The sequence below is a fragment of the Vipera berus genome (genome assembly GCF_964194415.1).
Source record: "Vipera berus genome assembly, chromosome: 1".
In the NCBI taxonomy this organism is placed as follows: Eukaryota; Metazoa; Chordata; class Lepidosauria; order Squamata; family Viperidae; genus Vipera; species Vipera berus.
Genome location: NC_138202.1, coordinates 152,577,291 through 152,602,682, shown reverse-complemented (window position 1 = coordinate 152,602,682; position 25,392 = coordinate 152,577,291). Strand labels below are relative to the sequence as shown.

Below are 25,392 nucleotides of genomic sequence, written 5' to 3'. Positions count from 1 at the left end.
CATTTAGGAGATTAATCTATTAGCTAAGCCTGTTTGCAGCACGCTATTATGTGACAACACAAATACAAGATGTAGTGTGAATATGTAAGGAAAATACTCAAGTTGCCACTATAATTTCTTTAAAATATGAGACCATCTAATGCAATACCAATAATGAAAGTTACTACGGGCTGGAACAGTCCTTATTCCCTATGTAGACCAAAATATTGCACAGTTCTCTTTAACCACAGATTTAATGCTAGTTGAAAAACCAAAACCAATTATCTTTCCTCAGATTTCATACCAAACAAACAAGAACAGCTTCCAGAACATAATTAATTAAATGTGACAAATTTCTAATTTAAACAGAGTCAACTTTGGCACCAGCATTCTTTTGCTTCCCTATTTATCATTGAGGGAAAACTATTTTTTTTAAGGAGCCCTTACTCCTGCTCAGATCCTTTGCATTCATTTTAACTGAAACATAATGGTTTATAAAGATTTCTAATAGTGCATTCTCAAGCCAGTTAACTCATAAGTGTCACCAAACACAAGGAATTTACTGAAATTTGTAAGCTCAAGATGGTTGCTTAAGAGATTTAAATGTCCATCTTTAAATGGCTTATTTGGATAGACGCTAGATGGAACTCAAAGAGGCGAAAGTAATTCCAGCCGATTCCATCCATTGTGCAACCATCCTGAAGGAGTGAGATCTGAATGAAAAGTCAAAAATTACTCAGTATTTTCCCAGAGGACTAGTCAAATGCTTCACTTGGTTGGGCTAAAATGAACTCTTTCCCCCTGTAAGACTGAGAAGGCATATTTGATCTGGCCTTAATGCCGTCTCCTCTTTCCATGTTCTTTCATGGTCCAGCAATGCTCATGTTAACTCAAAAATGAGCCCCATTGAATACTGTGAGAAAAAGGTACAGGATTAGAGCCCTAGGGAACTATTAATTCTATATTTATGACAACTGTTGCCATGGTGTTATGTTTCTACAATTGCTGAGCTTTCCAACCCAACAGTAGCCAAATGTGTCAGAGTTTGATAAATGTCACAAATTGGCATCCACAACATAGGGGGGGGGGACTATAAAGACATTTGCATTGTTCTGCCAAATATTGTGTCTTTCTTCAAAATGGGGATGAGAGCATCTTGATAATTAATGCATCAGGTCAATTAGCTAGGCAGGACTAGGACTAGGGAGAGAAACGGACACTTGGCCTTGATTACGGCAATTGCTTCGCAGGGCTTCCATGACAGGTACTTCTTTTTTAATTTTTTTTTTGAAATAAACAAGGAAGCATAAAATATACTCTTTGGGAGAAAAAGAGAATTTTTTTTAAAGAATGGGCAAATACAGTACAGGTAGTCCCTGACTTACAAAACAGCATTGAAAAAAGTGATTTATGACTGTTTTGCACACTTAGAACCGTTGCAGCATCCCCATGGTCATGTGATCAAAATTCAGATGCTTGGCAACTGACTCATATGTATGATGGTTGCAGCATCCCGGGGTCGTGCGATCCCCTTTTGGGACCTTCTGACAAGCAAAGTCAATGTGAAAGCCAGATTCACTTAACAACCATGTTACTAACCTAACAACAGCAGTTATCCACTTTAGTACTGTTGCAAGAAAGGTTGTAAAATGGGGCAAAATTCATTTAACAACTCTCGCTTAGCAACAAAATTTTTGGGGTCAATTGTGGTCATAAGTCGAGGACCACCTGTACACAATCTGTGGGCATTGTTCCTCCGTGACAGCATCAAAACTCATATTCTGTTACAGGTCTCAACATTGGAGGGAAAGGAGGGAGAGGTTTTAGGGGGTCTGAAGATCACAACGGGAGGTCATAGCTTACAGGTTGCCATCCCATCCTTTTGAAACAAACTGATCCCAACACAGAGATAAAAGGACCTAGAACTGTTGGTAAGACAGGCAGCCCCCAAATATAAATTCTATATGCAGAGGAAGGAAACTACACACCTGTCTAGAAATACAAATCTCAAAGCAGTATGCATGTGATGGATTAAATTCACACTATATGAAAGAAAGCTGAAGCTGCAGGCTTTGATCTGCCCATCCGCTACCCCCCTTGAAAATGTCTGAACGCTGCTCACAGGGCGCCCAAGTGGCTTTGGAAACTTTTCTATGGAACCTTAAGGTTCTGCAAGAACTTGATGAGATTCTGTGAGAGTTTAAAGACAAATCAAAAGCCCAAACACAACCAGGGACATCGGTACAATTTTCCTCAAGAATAGCCATCATACCCGTGTCATTGAACTTTGATTTGTTTGGTTGAAACATCAGCCTCCTATTGTGTAACTAGAATTGTGTAACTCTAGTTTTAACTTTGGTAAGCTGAAATCTTTAAATTTTCTATTTAAAATAACTGTTTCTCAACTTTGGCAACTTTTAAGATGTTTGGCCTTTTAAGTCCCAGAATTCCCTAGCCAGCGTGCTTAAGTCACTCATCTTAAAATTGCCAAGGTTGAGAAACATTGACTTAGAATAATGGACAGATTTTCTGGGAAAGTAATTGCTACAAAGTTTGTGAAATTCATAAATTTGCATAAATAACCTATAGTGAACACAATTTAATTTTATTCCCCATTTTCTGCCATGAGAGCTTTGTCTCTTACTCAGGGATTCTGGGATTCTTTTTTCTTAACTAATTGGTTCCATAGCATAATTGGGATTTTAATTGTATTTTAACTGGGGTTTTATTTCAAGGTCAATATAATGTTTTTAATTGATTTTCAGTTTTGTAATTTGTTGTATTGTTTTTAAAAACCTTGTGAACCGCCCTGAGTCCTACGGGAGAAGGGCGGTATATAAATTGAATAAATAAATAAATAAATAAATAAATAAATAGCCTGTAAAAGTTTGAAAATCCCTGTTGTAATGTCCCAAAGGTACTTTTTGAAGAGGCAACTGGACTTTATGTTTCCATGAAGACGTTTTTCACTTCTTCTCCAAGAGATGTTGTAATAGACTTAAAACTGAAAGAAAAGTGGGCTTAGGTGCCATATCAGTTGCAATTCAATACAAATGAATCAGATGGAGAAAAAGGTTATCTGGGACCTATCCCCAATGATGTCAGAAATTAGGAAGCAAGTATGAGATGGCAGTCGAAGCCTTTAAAATAATTTTTTTCCAAACAGAATATTTTCTGGTTGTGCTGAAGTTCAATAATTCTCAGCTGGCATTGGCAGAAAATTATGTTTCAGCTATAAATGGCAAAAGTCAAAGTCCCATCCCTCTGGAGGGTATCCAGTTGAGAAATGTTGCTTTGAAAACTATCCAAAATTAAGTCAATGAAGATTCTCAGTTGTCTTCTAGGTAGAGTTGTCTGGAAGTTGGCTCAGGACAACTGGATGTATTTTGGGTCTGAAACGATTCACTGCTTATTCAAGTCTTATCTAATCCAAGACTGAAGAAGCTACTTGGATAAGCAGCAAAGCACAGAAGTCCAGTTCCCATGACTCAACTTCCATCTAAAGTTAAATCATTATGCAGGAAAATCAGAAGCAGAGCCAAGTTACCCAATACAATTAAAAGAAAAACTGAAAAGGAGATGCTGGGAAGCCTCCTTATGTACCAGATCCAGATACCAAATTGTATTAATTAATCACTAATTGCTTGAAAAATTATTGCCATACAGTATTCAGATAATGGGAGCAATAGAAATATTATAGCTGCACTGCATTAACTTGAATGATCAGGAAACTTTCTTGAAGAATAATTGAAAGAAATGGCATCAACAAGACTGGATTCTCTTCTAAATTTATTGTTCCACTGGAGTTTCCATTAAAGGAAATGCTAGACAACTGTGCCAATGCAGCTTTTTAAATAGGTAAGACCATCAGAAATAGAATTGGAAGACAGTTCTTCAAAACAATAATCCAAATTAGATTTAGTGAAATATTTCTGGTGAAACATTTCTCATTTTTTAACCTAATTTTTCCCACTCTTCTTTCAAAGGTACGAACATTAATTTAAACAGAAACAAAAGTGGCTGATTTTTATGTTTCACGCTGTGAGCCAAATGTTATTTGGGTTACACCTGTCCACTTAAAAGTATGGTATTAAATGGAAATCTCCTGATAAACAAGGTTTATTCTTTGCATTGATATATGAAATGCTGTTTTGAAGCTGCCTCACAATTATCTTGAAAATAACTATGCACTGCTTAGCAAATTATTGCAAGTTGTCTTGAAGAAATAAAAAGAAGCAATTCTTATAACAAGCTACTGAAAACCTAGGACATGCCCCTCCACTCTCAGTTATAAGAGACAGATAAGACACACATATATTGCAAAACAATGCTTTTCATTTACGTTTTTAGCACATTGTCTAATATCATAGGACAGTTTTATGAGTATCCTTATAGACCACCTTTATATTTAAACCTCATCATTTTTGAGATACACTATATTGCAAGAAAGGTACATTGCTTGCAACAAAAATCAAATTCAACATAAACTAGAGGTTCAAGCATCTGGAAAAAAAATGGAGAAAGGATTTTTCCACACTTTCATAGCTTACACACACACACACACACACACACACACACACATATGGGCATTAGCCCACTGCTCCTTGGTGGAGCAGTGGGCTAATGCCTCCTTAAGTAACACCAGCTGCCTGCAATTAGTGCAGGTTCGCATCCCACCAGGCTCAAGGTTGAGTCAGCCTTCCATCCTTCCGAGGTAGGTAAAATGAGGACCCAGATTGTTGGGGGCAATAAGCTGACTTTGTAATAATGCCGCTTGGGGTGTGTGTGTGAAAGCCCTAATAAGCAGGCATATACATAGAATGAAGGCTTATATGCCGCCCTATCTCCCGAAAGACTCAGGGCGGCTCACAACAATAAAACAGCTATAAAAAACAGTAATACAAATATTAAAAAAGAATTAAATTACAAAGCCCCATAATTAATTACTAAAACCAATAAAATTAAAACAATATTAAAAAACCCCATCCTCAGTCCAGGTCGGCCAGTTGGACCATAAGTATCAACATGTCATCTCATTCCTAGAAAACTGCCCCAAATGTTGCAGGTTCACTAAATCCTGCATGATTTTATTAAGCAAGACTCCTAAAACTACAAGAGAAATTGAATGAAAGTTCAGCATTCTAACTTGAGAGTTTGGCAGTGCTTAAAAATTGTTTTAATTAAATTGTTAAGGTTTGTGTAAGGTTTTTTTTTTGGTGAGAAATGAATATTCTGGACTATGCTGGGGTCAGCCTCCCTCCCCTGAAATATGAGCATTCTTTTAAAGAAAAGAATCTCCACAACTTTAACTTGCCCCATTGGCCATCAAAGAAAAATGTATCTCCTTCTTTAAAGAAATGGAAGATTTGTCCAGTCTGTTCCTGAACTGCTTAGTAGATTTTTTTTGTTCAAATCAATAACAGATAAAAATACAAATTAAGATATAAGGAATGTGCACCACACAAAAAACTCACCAAAGCAAAGCAGACAAAATAGGGAGAACTTATTTCACGGGATTTACCGGCTCACTGAACCAAATGAAAAGATAATATCTGAGAATCAAAGTAGCTCATTGAGATGCAAAACCTGACAGAAGAAAAAAAAACAGACCAATTCAAAGAAGTATGGAGTGTAGAAAAAGCAAACTAAATATCACTATTAAGAATTGTCTAGTCCAGGAATAGGCAATGTTGGCTCTTTTATGACTCGTGGACTTCAACTCCCAGAATTCCTGAGCCAAGGTTGCCTACCCCTGGTCTAGTCAATCTACATGTAAACAGTGTACAAGTGCTGGACATGGAGCTTGATTCTGATCTCTATTTAGTCATGAAATTCACAGTTGATTCTAAGCAAATCATTCTCTTGGCTCAGAGATGCACAGCTCAAACCCCAGAGTTGTGTTACTCTTCTACAACCTAACCTGTAACTGCCACATAACCTCAACAATTATCAAATTAAATGACTGAAGGGTGAAACTGTTAATTGAGAGGGTGGAGGATAATAATGACATTGAAATACTTGAGAATGAAATCAGAGTTAGTCTTCATTTTATCCATCATTTTTCGCAATGTGATTGCCAAGTAGGTCATTTTAAAACCAGGCTCACAAGATGCACATCAGATAGTTGTGGGAATCCAAGAGGAGAATCTTAAAGGCTACCCAGGACCCCATGGAAAATGGAACAATTGTATTAATTAATTTAAAGCTTACTCTACATACATATAATACATTCCATCTTTTTCTTTCAGAAATTATGAAATAGAAACCTTATTTAAAAATGTTATTTTCTAGTACGCCTATATGTGTGTGATAAATTTCTTTTTAAAAATATTTAAGATGATTATACTTAAGTGAAATTCTTTAATTTTGTATAAAACTAATCATAATTAGGAGAGAAAGCTATAGCCCTTCTCTTTTGTTCATTGCCGAAAGTAATTCTGACATGTTTTGATAGAATTTAATCCTAGCATCAGAATACAAGCAGGTTTTTACACTGATACAAGCTTTACTCATCAATGTAGTTGAAGTGATAGAATAAAAATCTTATAGAAATTTTTAATTCCTCTATGGAGTTTTTAACATCCACATTATTATGACAAATGCCTAAGTGGTTTAACAGTTTAAATAGATATTTTCAATGACCATTTTTTGGAAGAGAAATTGTATTGGGCTGGGTTCAACAATCACCTAAAGCTTAGTTTGCTTAAAAATGGAGCTGAACTAGCACATAAGATGCTGAGCTGAAACTAAGCAACCTTGATTATGGCTGAGAATGATATGTGAGTTCTGTCAGTACATTTCAGCTCTATTTTTTTCTAATTCCAGATCTGGAGAGGGAAATGGACTTTTTTAAAGTAACATAATTTAGGTTTTGTCAGTATGTACATCATTATTGTTGATAAGATGGTGTGGTTTGCATATCATCTGATGCAAACAATCTGTTCCAATCTTGCCTCTGCCCATGCCACCTGTGGCTTTTGTATGGATAGACTCAACTATCTCAGACTTAGCTTCTAAAGTTGCCAGGCTAAAATTGCAGCCTTGGCTTTACAGGTAGTCCTTGATTTATGACCATAATTGAACCTAGAATTATGGTCATAGGTGTAGGTCATAATACTCATTAAGTGGGTCACTGCATGAGTGCACTTGATTTAATTACCTTTTTTGCAGTGGTTGTTAAGTAAATGTGATTATTAAGTAAATCCATTGTTTGCTGTGATGTTTTTTGTTGGAAGCCAGAAATAAATGCCAGCTTCTGGCTAAAAAGTCATAAATCATGGTCACAATACCAAGGGATGCTGTAAAAGGCCATAAAAGTAGGCCTATTACCAAGTGCCCAAAATGTGACCAGCCTGATTGCAAGGGCAAACCACTTCTGAAATCTTGCCATGAAAACTGCAGGGACTTACCCAGGCAGTTGCCAGAAATCAATGCTGACATAAAAAAAAGTCAGTTGTAGATTTTAGAAGGCATAGTATTAGAGGAGCGGACTAATGCTCTTGAATCCAAAGAGAGGGGGGAAAGCTACTCTTTATATCATATTCAGAAAGTGATCAGAGCATATTTTTTACCCTGTTCTTCACATGAATCTAACTAAAATTGATTCCCATCATTTTAAAGGTGCGTTCTTCTAAATTAATGTACACAAGACTACAGATATTTGAACTTAGCTGTTTTAGTTAAAACCTTGCATATGATTAAAAAATAATTCCACTGATTTCAACAGAAGCACATTTGGCTTCTCAAAAGCACTCACAATTGACTGCACTCATATAACATACTAAAATAGTATACAAAATGTATGCCTGGATTTGCACACCCCACTAACTCTAAACAAGCACTCTGATTTAATTAGATGTATTTGTTACTTTCAGGAAATAGTGTCCATTGGATGATTGTCAAACAAGGCTTCAGTGGGGCAATTTCCATCTCTCTTGTTAGTACAAAGATGGAAACTTTCCATTCAGGGAAAGTGGAGGAAGACCTTCACAGCCTTCAGGATTTCTATTCCAGTCGCAATCCTTCTAGGAAGAAAGAGCAGACTGGTTTTTCAAATACTCGCCCACTGGAATTTCTCGGAGGTGTAGTTTCGCAATAAAAAAACTTCCACGGTCTGGGTTCAAGGATTCCGGAACAGGAAGTTTTCTCCAGTCCTCGGCCCTTCCGCAATTGGTTCGTAAACACTCAGAAGCTACACGACACTCCAATGTTTGTGCTACTTATAAGAGGAAATGAACAAGCCATCTCTTTGCTCCAGGTATAACTGGTTTTAGACAAAGCAGCCACCCTGCCGCCTCTCCCCTTGAGCCTCCGAGTGGTTTTTCCTCCTTAGGCGCTTCCGCCTTTGTAATAAAATCTATGAATGACAAGAGGCGCTGAAATAAGCAACCCTTGTGGCGTTTTTCTAACTGACCCCAAAGGCCCTGGCAAACAATGGCAAAGCGGACCTGGGAAATAAAAAGACCCAGGTTAAACTGCATCTCTTCGCCCACACCTCAAATCGAGAGCGTTCGCCCCGGGATTAGGGCAGACGGACCAGAAAGAGAGCTTGTTTACAACTGCACGGTTAGAGTTTACAAGGCAGCTTTCCAAAGGTAGCTAGGTAAAGTTTTTTTTTTTTGCTGTGTGAAGAGACTACCCAAGCTAAGAAGGCAGGGCTTAAAATGGAAAGAAAAACGGAAGCAGAATAGCTAGCTAAACTACAAAGGGTGGGGGTGGGGGGTGGGGAGAGAAACAGGAAAAAAAAACTTTGGGGGAACCGAAAGAACTTCGTGTTAATGTGGCTTTTAGAGAAAAGGCAAAGCATTACAGTTCAAAAACGTCGGCGAAAAGTTGTGGGCTCGGCCGCTTAGCGGGCGACTTATAAAGGCAAGAAGAAACTTACGAAGCCCCCGCCGTGATCGGCTACGCGCTCCGACCGCCTCGGAGCAAGCCCGAAACTCCGACGCGCCACCCAGGAACAGAGCGAACTTCCTACTGAGCCGCCGCCGCCGCCATGTGATCCGCTGCGTCAAGCCCTGCCAGCTCTCGGCAGCTGGGCTAACTAGGCGGGGGTGGCGGGGACGCGGATCTCGGCCTTGCTGCCCTCGCCGGGCTTTCTTGGTTCCCCGACGGGCTCTTTCTGCCCGTCCTAGTCGGAGAAAGAAGGCAAATGGGCTGTTCTCTCAGCTTTCCCTCCTCACCCGTCTTCTCGCCTCTGGCTGGGCAGCGCGGTGCAGGGGAGCTTCTCCCGCACGTCGCCCCGCCGGGAAAGGAAGGCCCACCGGGCCTGCTGGTTGTCCAGGCTTGGGTGAGCGGGGAGCGAGGGGGAAAAAAGTGGCAGGCAGAGCCTCTGCCCGCGGTTTGCCCGCTTGCCCACCTGCAGCTAACGCCACCGGGAGAATTGGGCTGCTGCGCCCAGTCCCGGTCGCTGCACCGCCTACAGGTTGGAGCCGACAACAGGAAGATCTTCGGCCTGCGCTCCTCCTCGCGGCTGCCTTCTCTGCTTCCCCTATGAGAGAAACTGGTATTCTCCCTTTGGCCTCTCACAATGCAAGGTCGGGGGACCACCCGGAAATCCTCCAATCTTTCCCTAGGACCTAGGGTTAGGCTATACCAGGGGTAGGCAACCTCGGCTCTTTTATGACTCATGGACTTCAACTCCCAGAATTCCTGAGTCAGCTATGCTGACTCAGGAATTCTGGGAGTTGAAGTCCATGAGTCATAAAAGAGCCGAGGTTGCCTACCCCTGGGCTATACCAAGAAATCGAAAAACACCCTGGAAGAACGGCGTTATTGTATACAATACAATACGGTTGTTGCATTCAGGAAGAGCCCAGCATTTTAGTTGAACTGAGGCCACTTTTATCATATGATGATTGGGAAGAGCACAGCTTAATCCTGTCTGATATCCAAAGGGCAGCGAGAGGAGGTGATCAAGTCTGCAAATCAGGCAGTAGCTTAGTTACTAATTTCTAAAGTAAGCTACAGTGAAGTGCTCACCATAATGGACATCTAGAACCTTGCAGATGTAGAAGTTGTTGCTTACCCTGACGATTATTTGCTCTGCCTATCCTATCTAGACTACAAAAATCTGGATGGCCACCAGATAGTAGAAGATAGCAGAAAATAGGCAAATGTTTCTGTTATCTTTACTACCCTGGAGCAGTTGTTGGAATATTTGCAGCCTGCACATCTATCCCTGTCTCAGTTTTTTCTGGGTTTGGACCTCTTATTGAACTATAAAGTGATATCAAACATACTGAAACATATGGGGGGGGTAGGGTTGTACACTAGACTTAAGATGTGGCTGACTATGATTTAGTGGGTTTTGCAGATGCAGTTTTACAGATGAACATACAGTATATGAGACAAAACAGCTATTGACATTTTCAGTATTTCCCATTAACTAACTAGTTTGGTGGCTGATGGTGGCTTGTTATACTTTAATTGCAACATAAAGATTAAACATTTGGACAGTGCCTTGTATAAAGCTTTATTTTATTATACTAGTGGCTAAATATTTAGCTTCTGCAACAGATATGTAAAAAATAAGTGAATCTCTGATCACCAGTAAAGCTAGCAATGTATTTGCAGGAAGGAAGAAAACAGATGGATCACAGACAGATTCAGTTGGAAAAAAGGGAAACTATGGTCAACTCCCATATATGTTTGCAGTCTACTTTGCTTGCTGCAACAGAATCCTGAGAAAATCAAGCCCATCTGGATTGGCAGAGCTCACGTGGCCTAAAGTGGAACAATTCTGCTCTTCTGTGATCTAAAACCATTACTTCTATTTTACTGAAGAAAACAGGAGGTTATAATTGACGCCATTAGAACAAAAAAAGATCATATATAGATTTTGGAAAGATTCTTAACAAGGAAGAGAATCTTACCCCAGACAAAAACTCTATCCTCTATCAACATGTGTAGATGTGTATTTTGCAAAAAAGGAAAACAATTTGCTGTGTTGTCACAGCTGTGATGCCCGGTACATTATATATAATTATGCATTGATGTAATGATTATGTATGTTATTGCAAGGTATTGTACAAATGTTAAAGGCACTAAAGTGTACCCTGGAAAAATGAAAAGAATTTTAGAATGTATGAACTAACTCTATGTAACAGGTCCATTTTGGAAAAAAGTGATCAGCAGATTATGTGAACAGCATATTGCTTTTAATTTAGACACTTTTAGACATAGAAAAGAGACAGAACTTTCAAAGCCAGAATTTATTCTTATCCCTTACCAACACGGGATACTTCTAGATGAGCAGGTACCCTACCTTAAACACAAAATTGTATTAGCGAATCTTGTGATATTGTCCAAACTAATGGGTGGGAGACCTCATTATGTAGAGATGGAAAAATCATATTCCCTGGTAATAATGAAAAGCCAGCCTGGTTGTTCACATGACATTCACTTGTATCAGCATGAAGGAACTTTACTATTTTTTTTTTATTGAAAAGTTTTAAAATACAATTTTCCTTTAAAAAACCCCCCTTCCCCCTCCCTCCTCCCCCCCTACCTCCCCCCCTCCCTCCCTCCCTCCTCCCCCCCTTGTGCAAATTTGAGTAGCACAAGAAATGTTCTACTTCTAATGGGCTGGGGCCTATTGCATTTATACTGATGTTGTCCACATAGAAATATAGTTTCCTTACAGATAAAACTAAGTCACCATTACAAAATATTTACACACTGTTGTGCCCAGCATGACAATAGAATCATCATTATCATATCATCATCATCATCATCATCATCATCATCATCATCATCATCATCATCATGCAGCTTTACTGGGAACAGCTTAAAGTTGAGATGATATCTGTAACACCATCAGACATCCACATCTGCCTATCCCAGATAGAAAATATATAGATAGATAGAAAGATAGGTAGATAGATTGATAGATAGGAGACGGAATTGGTATCCTCATGAACAAAAGTACAGTAAAAAAACTATTAATTTCAGCATTCTCATTTGTTTTAACAAGTCATGATGTTTTATTTGGGGGGGATTTTGTTGAAGAATAGTCCCAGGTTTTTATCAGTAATTCCAATTGCAGAATTAATATTTTTATTGCTTATAAAATTGTAAAAGAACAGAAGAATCCCAGATTATTTACACCAAAGCACCTATAGGAGGTAGGCCCTAATGATAAAATGAATTATAAAATCTACACCCTTTTTTAATACATGGATTTGATGCAGAGTACATACCTTCTATCTTAGCAAAGTAGTCTTTGCTTTCCAGAATATTCAAATCATTTGGAAACACACCTTTTTTAGTCTGCTTCCATGCCTATTTTGCTATCAGAAAGTTTTCTCAACGGGAGCTTAGAAGTACAGTTCTGTCTTGTTCAGCTAATGACTGACGTTAGCTGGGAAATTCCACTGAAAAATCCCCCACATGAGACTTCCTTGTATGTAGCCACAGAAAACTGATCATTATAATTTGTACTCTCACTAAATCAGAATTTAAAGTGAAAACAAAATGTAAACTAGCCGTAGAACTTTAATATCCTGTCAATAATGCCATATACAGTACTACAGTAAAACTTCTGTTCTATGGATGTGAATTGAAGGATGAAAGTTTTTGAGTGATTTTTAATCAGCAGGGACTCAGGGGTACTTTGTAAGCCTTATTTTGAACAAATGTATAGATTATGAAAAAATGAAAAATAATAAACATTTTCTGGGGGAAGATACACAGATTGTTCAGATTTGAGAGGATACATATAGGTTATGTGTATTTTTCTTCATAAAAGTTTTACACTGAAAAGGAATTGCCATTTTCACATTTTGAAAAGTGCTGTTGCAATCTCCAAACCATCTTTTTGTGAGGGGATTTGAGCCACTGTGGCTTTAAATCAGATGGCAAAATTGAATGGTGCATGTTCTGGATAATTGGAAGTTTCTGTACCAAAGTTTTGTATGAAAATTTAAATTGCTTATGAATATTTACTAGTGCTTAGCTAAAAGCCTTTGCAATTTTCCAGAATAAAAGCACTGATAATATTGAGGTGCACTTTTTTTTGCAGAACATTAGAATGTAAAATACAAATCCAGTTACAAATTTAAAATATCAGTTAAGCAAATTATTAACAGACAGTCCAGTAGATTACCCTAAAGCAAAATCTCAGACCAGTGAATCAGCAACTATTTTAACAATAGCTTTTTCGTGAATTTGACCAGCTGCAATTAAAACAATGGAGCTACTGTCTGTATTTTTATTATGTTGGCCAAGAAAAGACTTCTCTTGTGTATGAGTTAGAGTGAGTTAAAAAACTTAGTACAAGTTTCCAGAACAAAGGACAGAATTGAAGATTACAGGGAAAGTTTCTTAACGGCAGGGATCCACAAATACACAGCCTGCACCAACTATATCAGTTGTATCATCCATCATCATGGTAGACATAATTCATAAACAGATGGCTGTAAAAGTTTGTCTACCCTTAGCCAAATGTGGAACGATGATACAGTCTATTTTATATAAGTTGAACCATTCAGAGAAAGTAAATTTAAAGTCATCAGCAGATCTGATAGTGTTTGGTCAAACAGTCTTGAAGATGAGTGCCAGACAAAAATATAGGAGATACAGAAATAGAATTACAGTTTTAAAGCCGTTGAGAATGAAAAAAAAAGATCTTTGGTATTTAGTAGTGTAAGATGGGAATTGAGCCTTCTTTTTATTTTCCCATTTAACTGATGATTTGGAGCACTTAAGCAACAATACAGTGTGTGGAGGATAATACAAATCCTATTGCGTGAGCAGAAATCCTTTTGCACAATGTTAAGTAGGCAGCTATATTTGTAATACTATTATCATATTTTTATACCAAACTGGAAACATATTGTTTTAAGTTCATATAGGGAATAGGTGTAAAATTGCAGGGATTAGATTTCTCTCCACAGCAGATTTGGGGGATTTTTTTTTGGGGGGGGGGGCGGGGGCAGGCCTCTGTACCATAGTCTAGAAGACTTTTGAAGACATCTGGTGGAATTAATGGAACCATGAATTGGATCAGATCACCTAACTATTATACAGTAATCCTATGAGTCCTAACTTTGGGGGTATGCCCCTCTGAACCTACTAATGAACCTAGGGTTTTTTGCATAATTTCTGCATTGTTATTAGCAGAATATTGCATAGAAAGCATAATACTAAATACTTAAATGCAGTGAATAACTTCCTGCAAATAATTTGTGGAGAAATTAAATCTGAATTAGAGCTGATTTCGATGGATGAACACTGCAAGAGTTCACTGCATTTCAAGCCCAAATCCTACCTCCCTAGTTCCTTCCAGACATTGCAGCAAAGTAGTATCTTCTGCTATGGCTTTGGGCATTTTGACAACAGAGGGAATATAATGAAATGGATAATTTATGTTAATTATTTTATAATCAAGCGCTACCTTGCAAGAAGGATTGACTCAAAACAAGTCCCCCTCCATTATTTCTTGGTTTGCATGTTTGTTTATGCTTTATGCGTGCGCATCCTTTGATTTCTTGGTATTTGAGGCCAGTTCATAATTTATTGATTTATATTTACTTATATGTCAGATTTGTTTCCCACCTTTTATTCAGGAACTCAAGCAACATAGAAGAGAATTTTCCTTTATTTTAGCTCACAACATTAAGTAGGGCTAAAGTTATCACCTAGCATGGCTCAGCTTGGAAACCTCTCCCTTTCCCCTCAGCATGGCTGGCTCAGGAATTCTGGGAATTGAAGTCCAGGAGTCATAAAAGAGCCAAGGTTGCCTACCCCTGACCTAGATACTTTATGGCTGAGGTCTTTCTAACCCTAGCTCAGCTGCTAGCCATTAGACCAACTTATATCTGGAACACCGTAAATAGTGGGATTTAAACAGTTTTTGAATCATCGTACCTCAAATGTGCTAATTTACATAATGCCTTCAAAATCTGAAACCTCTGCAACTGAAATTTGGCCTAGTTGTGCTTCAGCGTAATTAGAAGGGTCATGTGATTTTCATTTCCAGTGCTCCCTGCGATCTTCTTACAAGAAAAGTCAATAGAGAAGCCAGCAAGAAGTCAGTTTTTTTTCCTTCTCCACTGCTTTTTTTGTCTGCCAGTGGTCATTCTGTTTCTCTGTTTAGGTAAGGAAATATCTTTGAATTACCTGAGTGGGTAATGGGTTGTGTAGTTAGATTTATACGGATTGTTTCACAGCTATATCTTGTGTTCTGGCATAAAAGGGAAGAACATGCATATAACATCATACCACACTGGAAGAGGTATCTCTTTCAATGTGCATGGGTGGGGATGACAAATTTTAAATTAAAGCTTTACAATGGCAGTCTTCCTCTCTCCCCCCCCTGTCCCTCTGTTGATAAAAGTAAAACCCAAAGAGGATGGGAAGAAATCAGCATTGTTCCATAAAAGCACTAGAAAGCAACTCCTATCAGATAACAGTTCTTGGATTTATTTAACATTGTTGGTGATGTTTCAAAGTAATACATTACTCCTGCTCCTTATATTGATGGGTGTAGAACAAGCCCTTTTTTGAAACTGTTTAAACATGAAAAATCTGTTTCTTCAAAATTTTTGAGTGGTTACTGCTTTTTTCTGTCTATTTGATTGCAACCGGATCATCGGGCTTACTGGCAATTGTTTAAGTTGGCAGGCAGCCCAATGTTGCAGTTCTTGTGAGGATTTAGGGTCTAGAAAATAGCAATATTTGGCTCTTTAGTGATAGGTCTCCAGAATAAAGACATTTTCTTCCCTGCATCTGGTAATTTGCTTCTGCAAGAATGTAAATTTTCAAAGGAGCACTGAAGATGCAAAACTGTTTAGGCCACAGAGAGACCTTGATTTCTGATCTAGAAAGTCAGATTTTTTAAAAAAATTCCATTTATATCCCGCCCTTCTCCGAAGACTCAGGGCGGCTTACAAGCTTAGCAGTAGCCTTCATTCTATGTATATGCCTGCTTATTAGGGCTTTCACACACACCCCAGCGGCATTATTACAAAGTCAGCTTAATTGCCCCCAACAATCTGGGTCCTCATTTTACCTACCTCGGAAGGATGGAAGGCTGAGTCAACCTTGAGCCTGGTGGGATGCGAACCTGCACTAATTGCAGGCAGCTGGTGTTACTTAAGGAGGCATTAGCCCACTGCTCCACCAAGGAGATGTAGTAGCAATGATATTTTCTAAGATCAGATCTGTACAGTGACATTAGAAATTGACTATCTTCTCCATCTCATGCTTCCATCTCTGAAAAAGCTCACAGTAACACTTTCAAGAGGCAACAGTAGGTTGATCCAAAGTATTTCTGTACTTCTTTGAGAGCCTTTATAAGGAAGATTATTATTTTCATTTCTCTGAGCTGGAATTCAAGATAACATCTGCATTGTCTAGAACAGGGGTAGGCAACCTTGACTCTTTTATGACTCATGGAATTCTGGGAGTTGAAGTCCACAAGTCATAAAAGAGCCAAGGTTGCCTACCCCTGGTCTAGAACGTCTACTAGATGTCAATATGGCCTTCTTCCACAGTCTTATCTCAGGGATGGCGAACCTTTTAGAGACCGAGTGCCCAAACTGCAACCCCAAACCCACTTATTTATTGCTGGGTGCCAGGTAGGATGTGGCCCACTGGGTGGGCATGGCTGTGGTGGTCATGGCAGACTGGGTGGGTGTGGCCAAAGTGGGCGTGGTCACCTCAATGTTGCTCATGGGGAGGGACGCCTGTGGGGGCCGGGCAGGGTTGGGGGAGATCCAGGGGGGGGTCACTGGCAGGTGAGGCAGTGGGCAGGAGGCTCGTCCTGCGGGGTGAAGTGAGGCAGGGCAGGGGTGCCATTGCCGCAGGGCAAGGTGAGGCAGGGGCCAGGGCAGCTGCTGCCTGACACCATCGGCCCCCGCACACAGAGGCCAGTGAGCACATGGGGGCTGACGGTGTCCGTCAGCAGCCACAGATTGCTGGCTCCTCAACCAGCGCACTCTGGGGCTCTGCAGCCCACTGCCAGCAGTTCAGAGAAGCCGCCTCTGAGCTGGACAGCTGGATGAAAGCTGAGGAGGCGATGCAGTAGGTCACGCCCAGGAAAAGGAGAGCATGCGAGGCCAGGAAGGATGGGGCAGGGGAGGGAAACCAGCCATGCTGGGATGCATCCAGCCATGTGGGACCTCGGGCGTCTGGTTGAAGAGGGATGGTTGCCATCTCCGGGACATGGCACATGTGCCCACAAAGAGGGCTCTGAGTGCCGCCTCTGGCATATGTGCTACAGGTTCGCCACCACTGGTCTATCTGGCACAATAGACAAGTGCCCAAGATGCCTTTAATATCACAATCGTTGAGGAAAACATTTTATGTGGAAAAGATGGCAACATGAAGGAATGATATAAAATGAAAAGAACCCAATTATGTTTATTATTATTTATTAAAACATCTACTTTATCGCTCTACCAAACATTTACAAGATGGTTAACAACCCACAAACATAAAATCTGTGGTAAAACATAATTTACTGACTTAAACCCTTTATAAAGGCTTCTGGCTTCCTAAGTTATATTGTGATCTCACAGGGAAAAAACAACAACTTCACATTGTCATGAATGATTGCTTTGAGCATATTTGCATAAGAGCTGCAATGGAAGCAACTTACTGAATAAGCCTCAACTTGTATTTCTCGAGCAAATTTCTCTTTTGATTTGGAACGTGTCTTTGCAGGGGATGTAGTCAGGCTAAACCACAGAATAACTTTAAAAGAATTTCTTTGCAAATGAAATGTCACTAGTGCATGGTTTTTCCAACTGGTGTTACAACTGTTGGAAAGAAAAAAAATAATATATGAACCATTTCAGACAAATTTTCTGAAATAAACATAATGTAATTTGCACATTTAATTCTTAGATAAACTAAAAAGTGATTGGGGCTTTTCTAGAATTAGGTGATTCTGGACAGCAGGCAATGGGAATGTCCACCTTATGTTCACTGCACAGCAGGGCCATTGCAGCTTTGAAATTCCCCATTGTACCAGCTGCAATTTTACAGAGCCAAGACTAGAAAAACAGTTATGATTTGTGTCACTGCAACTGTGAGGAGGCTATGCAAAGGTGACTTATTGGGATGGTGATGTGCCATCTTTACCATTCCTGAAATTTGCCAAATCAAAACAAAACTGACAAACTCCATCTCCATTTAGCTGCTTGGCTGTTCACTGGCGCCACTCATCAGAGTCATAATTATGCCATGGCAACCTGGACAGTGGAGTCAGATCATTAGAGATCTGTGGAGAGACAGATAGGGGGAAGACCAATGAATTCTATTTGGTATTTAAAGAGGCATTCTGGTTGCTGCCAGTTTTCTGAACATAGTACAAAGTGTTGATGTTGAGTTTTAAAGCTCTCACGTCAGGGCAACCAAGGAACTCATGGGGTGGCTTTGCCCCTCCCCACTTAGTCCAATCTATTGAATAGACGTATTGTAAGAATAAAGTGAAGGCTAATTTCAGGTTGTTTAGTATAGATTGGAATGGGCAGCTATGGCAGCTTTACAGCCTGTGGACTTCAACTCCCAGAATTCCTGAGCTAGCAATGCTGGTTCAGGAATTCTGGGAGTTGGAGTCCACAGGTTTTAAAATTGCCATAGTTGTCCACACCTTTGGTATAGGTGATGATGATAGTAGTCAGGGAATAGGCCTTTTCCTGGGTGGCATTTAACTTGTGGAACGGGACGTTAAGGGAAATTTTACTGCAGTGTTGGCTCTGAGTGCAAGAATCCAAAATAAAACCAACATAGGACATATATGAGAGCCTGTGGGATGCAAGGTCGAGGAGTGTTGGACTAAGAGCCTGGCCTGATGGGGGATTGGTGGGGTTTTTTACTGTCATTTTATTGGGGTTTTAATATGTATTGATTGTTTTTTTAGTGGGCATGTATTTAATCATTTTTTAACTTTTGTAATTCTGTATTTTTATTCTTGCCCTGTTCACCGCCCTGAGTCCTTCGGGAGAAGGGCGGTATAGAAATATTATTAAATAAATAAAATAAATAAATAAGAGCAAGGGGAGTCAGTTTTCAGTCTACTCTCAACATCAGTCACTCGGTGACTTTGGGCAAGATTAAAATTACTTTCCTGCCCTGACTCAATTCATACTTATTGGACTAATGGTCAAATTGAAATATATGATCTTTTGGATTTCATACTTTTCTGAATTCTACAAAAATATTATTTTCTCAAAACATTCACTAAAATCCATAATCTACTCAAAATGCATTTGGAAATGTGTAGATTTTGATGACGTATGTTTAGAAATTAATTCTGTATGTGAAAATATACTTTATATAAAGGTGTATTCAAAATAAACGTGAATACATTTGTATATACATTTAAAATGTAATACATTCCTATGTACAGGTAAAGGTATCCATTCCTACATGAAAGAATTACTGTTCTATTACGTAATTCCCAATGACCCAATAATTTTGTATTGTTAGTATTTATAATTAAAATTTGATGATGTGTGATTGACTTTTGCATTAATTATCCTTTCATTTCTTGGTGATGAATAAGTCCGCCGTTGCACCTGTTCCTTGTAAAGTATATTGTCCATATCTCTGCTACTCCAAATAACAGATGAGATTAAAGTTTGGTACAGATGAAAAAAAAAATCCCAAAGAGTGAATGAGGTCCAAATCAAGAGGCTAATTGCTACGGATTAATTGCAATACTTTTTCCACTACTATTTCCTGTTTAAACCAGCCATAGGGGAAGATGCCATCTGGACAAGCCCTTAGTAAATGAAAAACGTGTGTGCACGCTCTCTCTCTCTTTCTCACACACACACCAGTTTGCTTGGCACAAGTTCAATTTCTTTTATTCACCAGCTGCTAAGTCATTTTCATATATCTTGCGGCTTCTTTCAAATGAAAACACACCTGTTCTTCTAACACTGTACCCATTTTCTGTTGGCTGCCTGCTCATAAGAAATCCAAGATCATTTTTATAAGTGGATTGTCTGACAATTTCTGAATTTGTTATCACTTAAAAGAGCTTTGTGTTTAAATTTTGTGAGTGGTATGCGGGGGTGGGTGGGCGGGAAGCAAGAATGGTATAACTTTAGTTTGTACAGTTCACTCTGCAGACCTAACCTGGAAGTAAATAAGAATTCTCGAGAATACCCCTGCAATGTAAATTAAGGAATTGAAAAACTGTCCTACCCCAATTGGTAGTTGTTTTGCTGATGGTGTAATCTTAAGCATATACCTGAAGGTAAGTACTTTTCCCACTCATAAGACATACTTCCAAGTAAAAACTGGGAGAATCAGATGGCTCTTTTCTATATGAAAATAAACAGCATTATTCATACTGACTTACATAAACAAATTCTATTGGCATTTGAAATTATAGCCATATTCTTAAAGAAAATCTTTTAGAGCATAAGCAGGGCAACTGGTATTAGAATGGTCACTGATGGAGCACATGTAAAAGTACCACTTACATACCTCTGTGTACACACACACACACACACACACAAAGAGAGAGAGAGAGAGAGAGAGAGAGAGAGAGAGAGAGAGAGAGATGACATAGAACACTGAACAATGAGAAAAGAGAAGACACAATTATGCATGTGTGTGATTCTCAAAAATAATTTATTTTTGAGATAATAATGAAATTTCAGTTTCCCTTCCAAAACTTCTTAGTAGACACAGTACACCTTACAATTCTTTACATCCTTTCCCCAGTCATCCAAATCATGGCCCTTGCCCTCAAGGTAGTTTATGGGATTAAAAAACAACAACCTTAAGTCTCTCATATTACAACCCAATAGCGGGTGACCCAGCAGTAATAACTAATTTATTCAAATAATTAAATAAACAATTCCAGCCAATATTCATTGGCCATTTGCTTAGACAGGACCCAAGAATAATTCCCCTTCCTCAGGGTAAAGCTGTTGTGTTGACCGTTGGGCCTGACATCATTGCTGGGGGTGATGGCTTGTATTGCTTCTGGCTGTCTGTTCAGGAGGTAAAGGGGGCAAGAGAATACCATCTTTCCATCATTTTTTCTTCTGCATGATTTTCAGCAGGATGACAAAACCTGCTGACCCACCCACCCCGTCTTTGTATATATTTTAGCTGCATTTGGCAACACCATTTCTTAAGATACAAACACCTAATTGTATCTGTGTTAGAAGGGAGAAGCTGCTCTCTGCCAGCCACAATATTTTATCCCCAATTCCCTCAGTCTTCAGTTTCCTAGAATTTTGCCACTAAAATTGGGGGAAAGGGCACCCTCCCCAAAATGTGAGCTAACATAATGCTGTGAAGTCAGGGACTCCTGCACACAAGAAGAAAAGTATTATGGGGGAGGGTAGAGGTACGGGAGGGATGCGGTGGCTCAGTGGGTTAGGATGCTGAGCTTGTCGATCAGAAGGTCGGCAGTTTGAATCCCGAGTGCCGCTTAGCAGAGTGAGCACCTGTTACTCGTCCCAGCTTCTGCCAACCTAGCAGTTTGAAAGCACGTAAAAATGCAAGTAGAAAAATAGGGACCACTACGGTGGGAAGGTAACAGCATTCCGTGTGCCTTTGGCGCCTAGTCATGCTGGCCACATGACCATGGAGACGTCCTCGGACAAGCGCTGGCTCTTCGGCTTTGAAACAGAGATGAGCACCGGCCCCTAGAGTTGGAAACGACTAGCACAAATGTGTGGGGGAACCTTTATCTTTACCTTAGAGCAGGGGTGTCAAACTCAATTTCATTGAGGGCTGCATCAGCATTGCGGTTGCCCTCAGGGGGCCGGGCGGGTGTGGCCTGGGTGGGTGTGGCCTACTGGGTGGGCATGGCTAGAGTACGTATGGCCTACTAGGTGGGCGTGGCCAGCTCTACATCGTTCGCATCAAGGGTGCCTATGGGGGCCTGGGCAGGAGTGGGACAGATCTGAGGGTCTCTGGGCCAGGGCCAAGGCAGTGGGGGCCATTCCCTCACTGTTTCCAGGATGGCTTCGCGGGCCGCATGAAACCACTTCGCGGGCCGGATCTGGCCCCCGGGCCTTGTGTTTGACATGTCTGCCTTAGAGGTACGGGATTGTAATTCTTTGTCTCTATTAAAAGAGTTGTTCACTGTAATGCTTGAGAAAGGGAAGAGTATCAACTTTCAGGAGAGGGACTTTATCTACAATAATGACATTGGTTAGGAAGATTTGGACTGAGTCATTTCCTTAAAATGTGTCAGGTCTTGGGACCAAACAAACCTGGATTATATTTTGTGGCATGTGGCTTGATGGAGGGAGGGATAAAAGGCTACCTGTGCAAAGCTTCTGCAGGTAGCATCTTATCCTATAAATGGTTCTGGGACCTAATACTTGCGTTTTTCTGCAAATCAGTGATCCAGTTAGTTTGCAAACTCTTCTCTTCTTACTTGCCTCCTAATTCTGTGTCTTGTCTGTCTAGCTCTTAGGAGAGCTTTTAATTGTACTTGCGGTGTATTGACCATCATCCAATATCCCGAGTGCCTACAAAATCATTGTTCTGATATTTTCATTTTATGTATTTATTTGTTTTTCCTTTCCATCTTTTTTTTTAAGTTCCAATCTGCATTTCTCCCATCTGGTTAGTCCAGCACTCTTCTTAATTAGTAAAATGCCATCCTGTCAGATTCTCTTCTGCCAGGAAAGTCATTCAGTTACCAGATCACTTCTTCACCTCCATCATATATCAGTACATTTTAAAACTGAAACACATCATATTCTCTCTGTCTCTCTCTGTCTCTGTCTCTGTCTCTGTCTCTCTCTCTCTGTGTCTGTCTGTCTGTCTGTCTGTCTCTCTCTCTCTCTCTCTGTGTGTGTGTGTGTGAGAGAGAGAGAGAGAGAGCGCAAAAATAAGGGACAGCAATACTAATTAAGAATTTCACAGTAGCCTCAGCTATCACAGTCCTTAGAGTATAGTATTTAAAAGTATAATAAAATACTTACCTGAGCTCCATTTCAATTAACCTTTATTTACAAATTACAACAAATTACAACAAATGCAGTAAACAAAAATAACTTCCTTTTCATTCCCTGCCCCCATCACACCATTATCTGTCTTTATTCTTCTATAGACATAATCATGTAAATTCCAAAGAAATAGTCTTAAATACTAGGTCAGATAGATGACAAAGGAAAGATGTCATTATGGTTCATTATCATTATAATTATTGTTGCTACTGTTATTGTTTTATTCATTTCTTCCCTTAAGGAACCACTTAAAGAGAACATGTTGGCTATTAAATCATAAGCCTTATGTTGAATGTATCAGTTATATTACAAAAACATAATTATTTTGCTTCCATCTACCAATTACACCAAATTGAATGCCAACCATTTTCAAATTACTGGATGAGAGAAGTTTATTTATTCATAAACTGAAGAAATATAACTTCAGCCAGTCAAACAGCCCAGCATATTGGAAAAACAAAACAATCATTCTAAAAAAAAAGCCTATTAATGTTATAATAAAATGATAAGAACCATTGCAAACATATGGGGGCATATGGGGGCCGTTCAATTGCTCTGTAAACAATTGCAAAAAAATGGCTTAAGAAGTGAATTGGGTCATCTCTTCTACTACCTACTATGGCCTGTATTAACATGAAGGGATGATTAACTTTTTTAAAACCTTTCCATAAAAGTTAAATAGCCACCAGCTGACCTTACTGATCTCAAAAAGTGAAGCAGAGCCAGCTTTAGTTCAATGGGAGAAATCCTACTGCTGGAAGCTTGACTCAGAAATAAAAAAAATAAATGAAAAAAGAAAGGAGTGGCAACCTTCTAATGCTGCCAATAAAATAAAAATGTCCATGAATTTAATTTATCAGCAGTGAAGCTTGACTTGAAGGAGGCTTATTTATGGATCGTATGAAAATCATTAGTGAAAAGAAAATGCCATTTGCAGTCATTAGAGAATAAACTTTACTGGGCCTTAACTCAGGGTTAATTCATGCTTTACAATTAAAATCTGAAAGTAAACACCTGTTTTCATCCATAAAGGGGAAAAAATCAAAACTACCTCTGTTGTGATTAAACTCTGAATGAGCTTTTATCATTTCCAATTTTTTTCTTCAGGCAAGATAATACCTAAATAGGGTTTCCAACCTTTTTGCATCTTTTGGGAGCTTTAATGGTTAGAGTCCCCAAATGGCTGCTATGAGTAATTGTGTCCATTTCTCCAATTGCTAGTGGGGTGGGCAACATTCAGAATGTACTCATTGCATTAAAAAGGAAATTGGGGAAGCTAAAAGAAATGATTTGTAATTCAGCTGTAACGCAGGCAGCTGGCAGGATATGAGCTGTACTCTGTTGCAAATGTTTCTAGGCCCACCCAGGATCTAGAGCAGGGGTCTTCAAACTTGGCCCTTTTATGACTCATGGACTTCAACTCCCACCATATATGGTGGTACTATAAAGAATCAGACTGGTGCGGCCCTGTCCTACTTGTAGCTCTGTGGTGTTTCCAGATAAACTAGTCATCCAGATACAGATTATTTTTTTTAATCCTTTAGCCTTTCTAAAAGGCATGACAAAAAGTATGATCTGCTGTTTTAGTCAAAATGGGACTGGACACAAAGCAAAACTGAGCTTAATTTAAGAAATGAGAGCGTATGGTTTGAAATGTAGCATCTGAAGCTATTCCTATGAAAATACATTGGTATATCTTTTTTAATTTAATTCTTTTTTAATTTTTGTATTTTGTATTTTTATGTGCCCTGTTCACCGCCCTGAGTCCCTCGGGAGAAGGGCGGTATATAAATATAATAAAGATTAAAGATTAAAGATTGTCATTTCTGCTAGACAGCACATTTCCCTTCTCAAATGCTTCTAATTTGGTAAGGTCCACATGAGGTCTGAAACAGAAAATGTGCAGCAGAACACTTTAAATGCAATGTTTCTCTGTAAGAAGAAGAAGGGTGAAAAAAAGCTCTGCATCCTCCTGGTTTTGCACAGGACATGTGGAAGATGGAGGGAACATATTTCGTTGCAATATCTGGTAAGTTGAGACAGCAGAGGATTTTTGACTAGGCCTCAGCCTGCTGGGAGTAGTGTAGTTACAGAAGTCAGCTTAGCTCGTGTTTCTAGCCTGAGATGGAATTTAGAGCTGAAAAATCCACATAGGAAAAGATAGGGTAGCTTTTTTTTACATAATTGTTAGAATTGGAACCTTCTAATATTTTTTTTTATCCTTCTTCTACTTCGACTTTATTCACAATTCAACTATTATAAATTACTGCTGCGATTTCTTCCCTCATCTACCCCCCCCCCACCAGGCATTATCTCAAAGGGGAAATTGTCCCAACCTTTAGTTTATCCCTTAAATTCGCTCTCTACCAGTGCTGGAATTTTCACTGGATGATGGTGGGTTTTACAATAGGAAAGGCAACACAATGAAATGGGCAGGACGTATATAGGCAAGTTAGGTTCGTGGGGATTTGTGCTT

At 39.3% G+C, this 25,392-nt stretch overlaps 1 protein-coding gene across 1 annotated transcript in view; it reads right to left on the bottom strand.

The window, feature by feature from the left end:
- TANK (TRAF family member associated NFKB activator) overlaps nt 1-9,476 on the bottom strand; it is a 42,911-nt gene extending 33,435 nt beyond the window's left edge. The window contains 1 exon segment of the mRNA XM_081336777.1: nt 9,162-9,476. The gene's annotated coding sequence lies outside the window, so the exon portion shown is untranslated.
- Nucleotides 9,477-25,392: the final 15,916 nt, after the last annotated feature.